We start from the raw sequence: 9,788 nt of genomic DNA, 5'->3' as shown, positions 1-9,788 counted from the left end.
ATATATGTTTATTTATAAGCATAAGTATATATCATTGAAAAATATATTGATTAAATAATTTCAAAAATATTTTTGGGTCACATAATATATAATAAAATAATTTAATAGTAGGCTAACATAATTTTGGATCATTCAAATTAATTTCGGAGAGTATTAAATCAACATAATATTATAAAAAAAATAACGGGGTATCACACTCTACCCTCCTTAAAAGATGCTTCGTCCCCGAAGCATAACCATAAGGCAACAAGGAATAACAGAGACTTGACCAATAGGGAACTGAAGAGACTCAAACTTAACTTCAATACACCACAAAGATAGGTATCACTGTAACACCCCCATTTTCAATACTAAATTTTCCTTAATTTTTATTTCTTTCTTAATTGCAAATTTACAAAATCATAGCGGAAGCATTAACTAACCAAAAGAAAATGGGTGTTACCGCCACGCTCAGGTATCTCTCCTATACTCTCCTATACCCGAATGCTAAGGCTAATAATACAACTTAAATTCAATAATCCAAATTCAATTTAATACATAAACTGCAAATAACATTACATTCATTTACTCTCAAAATATCAAATCTCCAATGAGTCAATTTAATTCCTGCTCAACTTGAATTCATCTCAAATTCCTTTATCCATGTTCACCTGTAAAAATAATTTTGACACAAAAAGATAGAGAATAGACAAAAATTAGCATAAGCTAAGTAAGTTCCATTTCACCCCGTAAAATAGAGGCTTGGATTTTATATTTCAAAAGCTCATATAATTTTATTCTTTTCCAAAATACATGTGGAGTTATACTTTTCCTTGTATAAAGAATTAATATTTATAAATGGAGAATTAACAAACCTCATCAAAATCCACTTAGAATCTGGACTAAAACCTATGTGCACACCCCCAGAGGATCATGATCCAAGTAGTCAGGTTATCCTACCTACTACCACTCAAACAGTTTGGAAACTGGATCATAACCTATGAGTTACACCCTCATGGGATTCCAAGCCCAATGAGTGGTAATTAGTCCTAGTGAACAGTACTCACATTTACTGAACACCACACTGTACATTATTTTCTCAAAGTTTCACTATTTCTCCACAGATAAATACTTTTCTCCAAAATATACAATTTCTCTATAATACATTTTTCTCAAAATATACAATTTCCTTCAAAATACATTTTCTCCACATGATTTGTCCAAAATCATTTTTACTCAACAATATAAAGGTAATACAAATTTCACCACGTGTATATACACCAAAATTTTCCAAGCCAACGATTTACACACACAGGGCTCGACACGTCGAAGCCCATCCTCGATATTTCGAGAACCACCATACACAACAATTAAATTTACCGATAAATTTACTTGTGTTCACATTAATAGCATATATCACACAAAATATCAATACATACAGTACTCGGGGAAAAATGATAGTTTTGATGAACATGAAATCTTACTTCAAAGTCCAAAACTCTTATCAACACTTGATCCTAATTTCCGTAATAGAGAACCTGTGAATCAGTTAAACCTAATTTATATACTGTAACTATTATTATTGTTAAGCTTATTTTCCGCAAGCATCAATATAACCTCTAATTAGCATACCATTTCATCATTTCGTCATTATCATTAGTATGCCATCATCATTTAATCATTACTCACATCATCATCAGAATATCATTATTCTTCATTTCTTAATAAAATTGAACCAGACAACTAGTTCATCATCATCACCCTAATCGTCCAGAACATTCTCATCATCAACATCATCATTCCACACAATCATTATAATACTATTAACAATCATACCCTTATCATCATCATTCTGAATAACTCAAAATTAAATAATAACATCACCTGATCATACCATCATTATTTCACAGTCATTACACATCATATCCATCCACACCACTCATCCTCATCTGCTAATCATCATCGACAACTTCTTCATAAATCTCCGCCGTATGTCCACACTAAGGGTTGGTCCGATTCGTCCGAAAAAGGGAAAAGGAAGAGTGGGTCGGCTAAAGGTGTTTAAGAGAATGGAAGAAATCATGGAGTACTTCTCTGTATATGGATATATATATTGTATACATGTATACATCTGGATGGAAGGAGAGAGATGGCCGAAAAAAAAGAGATGATGAAGATGGCTGCACGTTTGGATCCCTAACTTATAGGGTTAGGAATATGATTAGTAACTGTAAAATGATTATGATAACTTATATAAATATATATGGATAGACATTAGCCATGAATTAAGGTAATAATAATAATATATATTTAAATTAGATAATAATATATACTTTGGTAAGTATATAATGTACATTCATTATATACGTATCACATTATTATTAATTTATAACAATAATAATAATAAAGTATAGCATATATATCTATTAAATTTAGAAAATTAGTAGGCTCAATATAATAATATTTAAACGTAACATAGGTTTAGGATGATATAGGGTCAAATTTGGAGCACGAGAATTTAATAAAATTAACTCCGTACGCACATACAGTCCTCGTATAATCCCCAGAAAATATGGGGTATGACAATCACATTCTCCCATACTAAGAAATAAAGTTACGTCCCCGTAACTTTCAAGCAAGTGCTTACCCAAGTTATATACAAATTAACTATCAAAATAATCCAACGATCACCATTAAGAAAAAGTAAGCAAATAGATAGCCAAATAAAATCACCAAGTTTCAAAAATATTTTATTAAATAACATATTAAAGTAATGCTCAATGATCAAATAAATGTCCAACTATATGCAATATCACACATCCTCGCGCTTTCAAAATTATAAATTCCTATCCAATTTTATTCCTAAGGTCATAAACTTAGGCTCTTATGCTCCCAAAGGTTCGTACGGCTCTGATACCAACTTGTAACACCCTCGTTTTCATAATCAAATTTTCCTTACAATTATACTTTCTTAATTGAAAAAAATTCACTAATTACATAGCGGAAGCATTAACTAACCAAAAGAAATGGGTGTTACCGCCACGCTCAGGTATCTCTCTTATACCCAAACGCTAAGGCTAATAATACAACTTCAATAAACAACTCTAAATATGTATTAGTACAAAAACAACTAACAATTCAAATGTCTAACTAATACATGATATATCTAGGTGGTTCGCTCATTCTCATGCCCAATGCTCATGCAAGAGTTCCTGCAAAAACAATTAAAGAACAGAAAACAAAGAAACACACAAATTCAGCATTAAGCTTGTAAGATCTACTTCACCCCGTAAAACATTTTGCACATAGTACATAAGAACAGATAATTGGCATAAAGCATAGACCCTTTAAACATTTAATCTTTTATCATCAATAGAGCATAATCATATAGAACATAACTCAAATATGAAATACTCATAATTTCCAACAACCATAATTTCCCAACAATACTAATAATTTTTAATACCAAATCAGTAGTTCTCACAATGGATATTTTAGGAACCTTTCAAAAGTAATATATTTATTCCAACATGGAGGAACACCAATTCCAACATAATGGGCAGGGTCTTGTTTCATCAAGCCCTAGTGAACAGAAAACACTCTACTGGACACTACACAAAATCCATTCAATTTCAAATAATGGGCAGGGTCTTAATTATTTAAGCCCTAGTGAACAGTAATTCTCTTTACTGAACACTACTCGAAAATCTCATTTAAACCAACCAAATAATGGGCAGGGTCTTATTCAATAAGCCCTAGTGAACAGTAATAAATCTACTGAACACTACGCAAAAATCCCAATAAAGTGGAACAGAACTAAAACCTTAAGTGCGCACACCCCCAATGGGTTTCCAAGCCCAATGGGTAGTAACTAGTCCTAGTAGCCAGGATACGTTTCTACTGACTACTATTCAACAGGGTAAATACCCTAGTGGTAGACTCCGCTAACCACTCCTCAAAACAACAGGACTAAATGTCCTAGTGAGTCAGGATATGTTTCTACTGCTCACTCCACAAAACAACAGAGAGTTTTTAAGCTCCCTAGTGAGTCGGTATATTCAACCGCTCACTCCACAACAAACTGGGTCATAACCCAAGTATCCAGAATTTCACAACAGGATACTACACAAGTCTTAAGAATAAATTTCCTTTATCCTCAATCTTTATAAAATTGACAACACTACTGATATTTCTCAAGCAAACAAATTCTCAACACCTCAAATAAGGAACTGACAGAAATTTTCAAACTATATTTCAAAATTTATAGAAATATATTGGTAACACATTTTCAGATGAAATTTTCCAGATACAAGGTACAGTGAGTCTAGATTATACAAAAAAAAATTCAAATAAATCCAAGGTCTAAAAGTATTTTTCCCGAATTATTTCCCAACACTACGCCAGACAGAAATTGAACTGGCAGCACACTGCCTCCACCTTACGAATTTTTTTAGGAAAAATCGAAACATATTTTTAACCAAAACTTTTTACAAACATCAACTATAACAAGTCTAGGTTCTCCATAAAAACATTCAAGCAAAAACAAGTTTAGGAAGCATTTTTCATGAATTTTTCTTTCCAGCTGCGCCAGTCAGAATTTTCACAGACAATAATCAGATTGAGTAAAAAAATTTCCTTTTTAATCACCACAAAATCACCATATCACATATGCAGGGTTTTCAACACATCTAAACTGAGTAAACTCATATATCTATCCACATAATATAACGAAATCACTTACAACCCTAAATATCATCAATTTTTTCAAAATCATGAATCACATAAACAATTAGAAAAATCAATTATTGATTTAGGGTAAAAGGATTTTAGTGAACATAAATCTTACCCGGGCTAATTAAAAGTTGAAATACTCAGTGCACATCCGAAACACCTATACTCATCGACCCTCGTCTGCGAGCTATAATTGATGATGATGATCGGACTATGTTGATGAAGGAGGAGACTAACATTTAATTTGTTTTTATTATTTCTTCTATTTGGCGAGAAGATGATCGGTGAGAATTGATAGAGGAAAATATTCAGGATAAGAAAAATACATAATCAGATTAGAGTTATAGCAAGATTAAGATTATAGGTATATATGGGATTAGAGTTGTGTAACAGAAAGAAACATATTAAATGGGATTAGGATGATTATGAGGAGGATTAGATTACATACTTATTATATATAGCAAAACAGTGTGTACTAACATATTTAATATATATGTATATCCGTAACACATTAACATATATATCATATGTTTGCATAAATAATATATGTTTATTTATAAGCATAAGTATATATCATTGAAAAATATATTGATTAAATAATTTCAAAAATATTTTTGGGTCACATAATATATAATAAAATAATTTAATAGTAGGCTAACATAATTTTGGATCATTCAAATTAATATCGGAGAGTATTAAATCAACATAATATTATAAAAAAAAATAACGGGGTATCACACAAGGTGTTGTATCTAAAGCTTTAAGGATAGTTCCCTTGTTCCCTTACACTTCTTCATTTTAGTAAGGGTAATGAAGAAATTTCACCTCATGTTAGTATTGCAAGCTAACCTAGAAGACACCCTTCATTCTTTCCCTTACACTTTCTAAACATAAGCTCCTCCTTCTCTCTAAAAGTTAGATAGCTTTTCTTCCAAGCCAAGTTGAGGATTTACAAGATCTTCAAAGTTTGTCTCCAAGATTCCACCTTTCCTACTCTTGAGCATCTAGGAGGGTAAGATCTATGTTTCTTTTGTGTTTTTAGTGTTTTCTAAGGTGTCTTTTCTTAAAGATGAAATCTTTATGATCTTTTGGTGTGTTCTTGAAGTGGCTGTTGAAGGTGAACCTTGTTAGGGGCTTTGAGAAGTGTTAAGTGAAGGTTTTTGTCTACAAGAGGTAACCCATGCTCTACAAAATCTATTTTGCTTACCTATATGATGATTTATTGGATTCTACATGTGATTTTGCTATGAAATGTGAGTGTTGATGCATTGTCTTGTGAAAATGCATATCTAGAGCTTGTTATTAGGGTTCTTGTATGACATTGCTGGGCTATTCCTTTGATTCAAGTCATTTTGTTGTATTTGGTGAGATTTGGCATGTTTTGGACTTGAATTTGAGCTTGGTGTTGAAAATCCCCGAAGGGATAATTTGTGGTACAGAGGTGTACCCGCGGGCAGTGGCCTACCCGCCGCCCACCCGTGGGGAACGTTGGTCGTGGGAAGTGGTTCCCGCGGGTCCTGGAGGTTAAGGTTGGAACTAGACATAAGGTTGGGGTAGCCATAAGGTTGGAACCGGGCATGAGGAAGGCATATCAATTCGTGATGGGTGATGTCATGAAGGCATGTGTTGCCATTGTTGTGTATTTCTCTATTTGTGACATGTGTTGTCACAAAGGCATCTGTTGCCAAGGCATGAGTTGCCAATGTGTGTGTCCTTATTCTCTTGAATTATGCATGTCGGGTGATATTCTACTGTGTGATGGTAGAATATGCCTTGAGTCGTTATTGCTTCTTGATGTCTTAGGATGTGTTTGATACCCTGGTTATTTGAGTATTTTGTTATAAATATTATTATTCTAAATAAAATTTTATAAAATAGATATTATGTTCAATAAAACATTTTTACTATACGGTCTGTAATTATATTATTTTATGTGACCCAAAACTATTTAAACTAGTCTACTACTGTTACTCTTTTTTTTTCTAAACGGTGTATTATAGATAATGATTATTTATTTATATATATGTTACGTATGTATATATGTTAAGTACTAGTAGGCTAATATGTATATTAATATTATATTAAGCTTTTAAGTATTTTAGTTCCCTACAACTAGAATTATTATTTATAATACATTTTATTAGTTAAGTATTTAAGTAGTAGTCTAATTGTTCTCATCCTCATCAGTAGCTGATTCGTTAAATCCTCTCCTCTTGCTAACACAATACCGCCGAATAGAAAGGAAAAACAAAAAAAACAAAAACTTATTCCTCTTTGTCATCGATTCAATCATGATTGGTCTTGTCCCTCTATCATCATCAAATTCTCTCCTTTGTTCACCGTAGGGATTCAAGTGTTAATGTTAATGTTGTAATCCAGGTAAGATTTATGTTCAGTAAAATCCTTTTACCCCAAATCAAAAACTGATTTTACTAATTGTTTATTCTTTTCATGATTTTGAAAATTTGATGATATTTAGTGTGTAAGTTATTTGATCATATTATGGGAGTAGATATGTGATTTAAGTTGTTTTGGAATCCCTGCATATGTGATATATGGTGATTTTAGAGTGTATGAAGGAAGAATTTTTGATTAGTGTAGTCACTGTTTGAGAAAATTCTGACTGGCGCAGCTGGAAATAAAAATTCGTGAAAAATGCTTCCTAAACTTATTTTTGCTTGAAGTTTTTTATGGATAACCTAGACTTGTTATATTTGATTTTTATAAAAAGTTTTGGTTAGAAATATGTTTTGGTTTTTCCAGAAAAATTTCGTAAAGTTGAGGCAGTGTACTGCCAGTTTAATTTCTGTTTGACGCAGTGTTGAGAAATATTTCGGGAAAAATACTTGTAGGCCTTGGATTGACTTAAAAATTTTTGTGTATAATCTAGACTTACTGTACCTATTATCTGAAAAATTTCAAGTGGAAATGTGTTACCAATATTTCTCAGTAAATTTTGCAATTCAGGTCATACCTTCTGAAAATTTCTGTTAGTTCCTTATTTGAGGTGTTGAGAATTTGTTTGCTTGGGAAATATCAGTTATGTTATCATTTTTATAAAGATGGAGGATAAATGAAATTGATTCTTTTTAGTGTTGTGTAGTATCCTATTGTGAAATTCTGGATACTTGGGCTGTGACCCAGTTTGTTGAGGAGTGAACAGTTGAAATATACTGATTCACAAGGGAGCCTAAAAACTCTATGTTATTTTGAGGAGTAAGCAGTAGAAACATATCCTGTCTCACTAGGACTTTTAGTCCTGTTATTTTGAGGAGTGGTTAGCGGAGTCTACCACTAGGGTATTTACCCTGTTGAGTAGTAGTCAGTAGAAACGTATCCTGACTACTAGGACTAGTTACTACCCATTGGGGGTGGGGGTGTGCACACTTAAGGTATTAGTTCTGTTCCACTTATATGGGATTTTTGTGTAGTGTTCAGTTGAGTGAGTACTGTTCACTAGGGCTTATTGAATAAGACCCTGCCCATCATTTGGTTGGTTTAAAAGGGATTTTTGAGTAGTGTTCAGTAAAGAAAATTACTGTTCACTAGGGCTTAAGTAATTAAGACCCTGCCCATTATTTGAGATGAATGGGATTTTGTGTAGTGTTCAGTATGGTGATTACTATTCACTAGGGCTTGATGAAACAAGACCCTGCCCATTGCATTGAGATTGGTGTTCCTCCATGTTGGAAAAAATATATTACTTTTGAAAGGTTCCTAAAATATCCATTGTGAGAACTACTGATTTGGTATTTAAAATTATGAGTATTGTTGGGAAATTATGGTTGTTGGAAATTCTGAGTATTTCATATTTGAGTTATGTTCTATATAATTATGCTCTATTGATAATAAAAGATTTAGTGTTTAAAGGGTGTATGCTATATGCCAATTATCTGCTCCTATGTGCTATTTGCAAAAATGTTTTACGGGGTGAAGTAGATCTTACAAGCTTAACGCTGAATTTGTGTATTTCTTTGTTTTCTATTCTTTAATTGTTTTTGCAGGAACTCTTGCATGAGCATTGGACATGAGAATGAGCGAACCACCTAGAGATATCATTTATTAGTTAGACAGTTGAATTGTTAGTTGTTAATGTACTAGTTCATAATTTTGAGTTGTTTTAGTTAATTAATTGTGTTTAGCCTTAGCGTTTGGGTATAAGAGGAATACCTGAACGTGGCGGTAGCATCCCCTATTCCCTTGTTTTGTTTTAGCTTCCGCAATTTAAACAATGTGTTGTAATTAAATAAAAGGAAAAAAAATTAAAATTTTCTCAGATTATGGTTTTGGAAAATGGGGTGTTACAATGTGTTCCCTTATCTTTATTGTGAGTGCATAGAGTCTTGTGTTGACTTCTATCTTGGCTTTTGAACTTATATATACCATATCCCGTTTCGCAAATGATTTTGTATATATAAACTATCTACGTATGATATTTCACATGTATTGGTGGGTTACCAGCATCATTCGCTGACCGGGCGTCATCCCATATATCTATGTGTTTCTTTCAAGTGCTGAGTAGACGAGAGCACGGTCTAGAGGCAGTTAGTGTAGATCCCTTTCCCTGGTGATGGTTTGGGCCTGCGTGCCTTTGTTAGACTCTAGACTATATGTTGTTGACTTTGCCTTTGAATTGATAGATTATGTTGCAGATGTTTACGCCTGTGCGTTCACCGTTGTGTAAGCGTGGCATAACACTCTACGTTTTTCATCTATTTCATGTTTAAGTCTTCCGCTGTGTATGCTTTTATAGTTAGAATTATCTGCATGTCTAAGGTTTAAATTGGTATGGAAATCACGGGTGTTACAAATGCCATCGACAAAGGTAACTTCACCTTGGCTAGCATTTACGTGACTTAGAAATTTGGCATTTCCTGTCATGTGACGGGAACAACCGCTGTCAAAGTACCATTTCTCTTCTCTTCCTGCACTTTTAGAGTGAAAAGAATCAAACGCAATATAGTCAGTCTTTTTAACCCAAATTTGTTTTGTGAAGGGTTGAATGTTCTTGTGCCTGAACTTCTCGATTCTTTGATCCTTGTAAAAGTAGTAACATTCAGGTCTGGTATGACCTCGTA

General features: G+C 33.0%; 1 long non-coding RNA gene across 1 annotated transcript; it reads left to right on the top strand.

Annotated features, from left to right (window-relative positions):
• Window positions 1–391: 391 nt before the first annotated feature.
• LOC109166797 lies at window positions 392–3,069 on the top strand. Its single transcript, XR_002051733.1, has 2 exons — window positions 392–454; window positions 3,029–3,069. It is a non-coding gene; the product is annotated as an uncharacterized LOC109166797 (long non-coding RNA).
• The last annotated feature ends 6,719 nt before the right edge of the window (window positions 3,070–9,788 follow it).

Source organism: Ipomoea nil, unplaced genomic scaffold (genome assembly GCF_001879475.1).
Source record: "Ipomoea nil cultivar Tokyo-kokei standard unplaced genomic scaffold, Asagao_1.1 scaffold3105, whole genome shotgun sequence".
Lineage (NCBI taxonomy): Eukaryota > Viridiplantae > Streptophyta > Magnoliopsida > Solanales > Convolvulaceae > Ipomoea > Ipomoea nil.
Note: the sequence above shows the minus strand (reverse complement) of the source record. Positions and strands in the feature narration are given on the sequence as shown.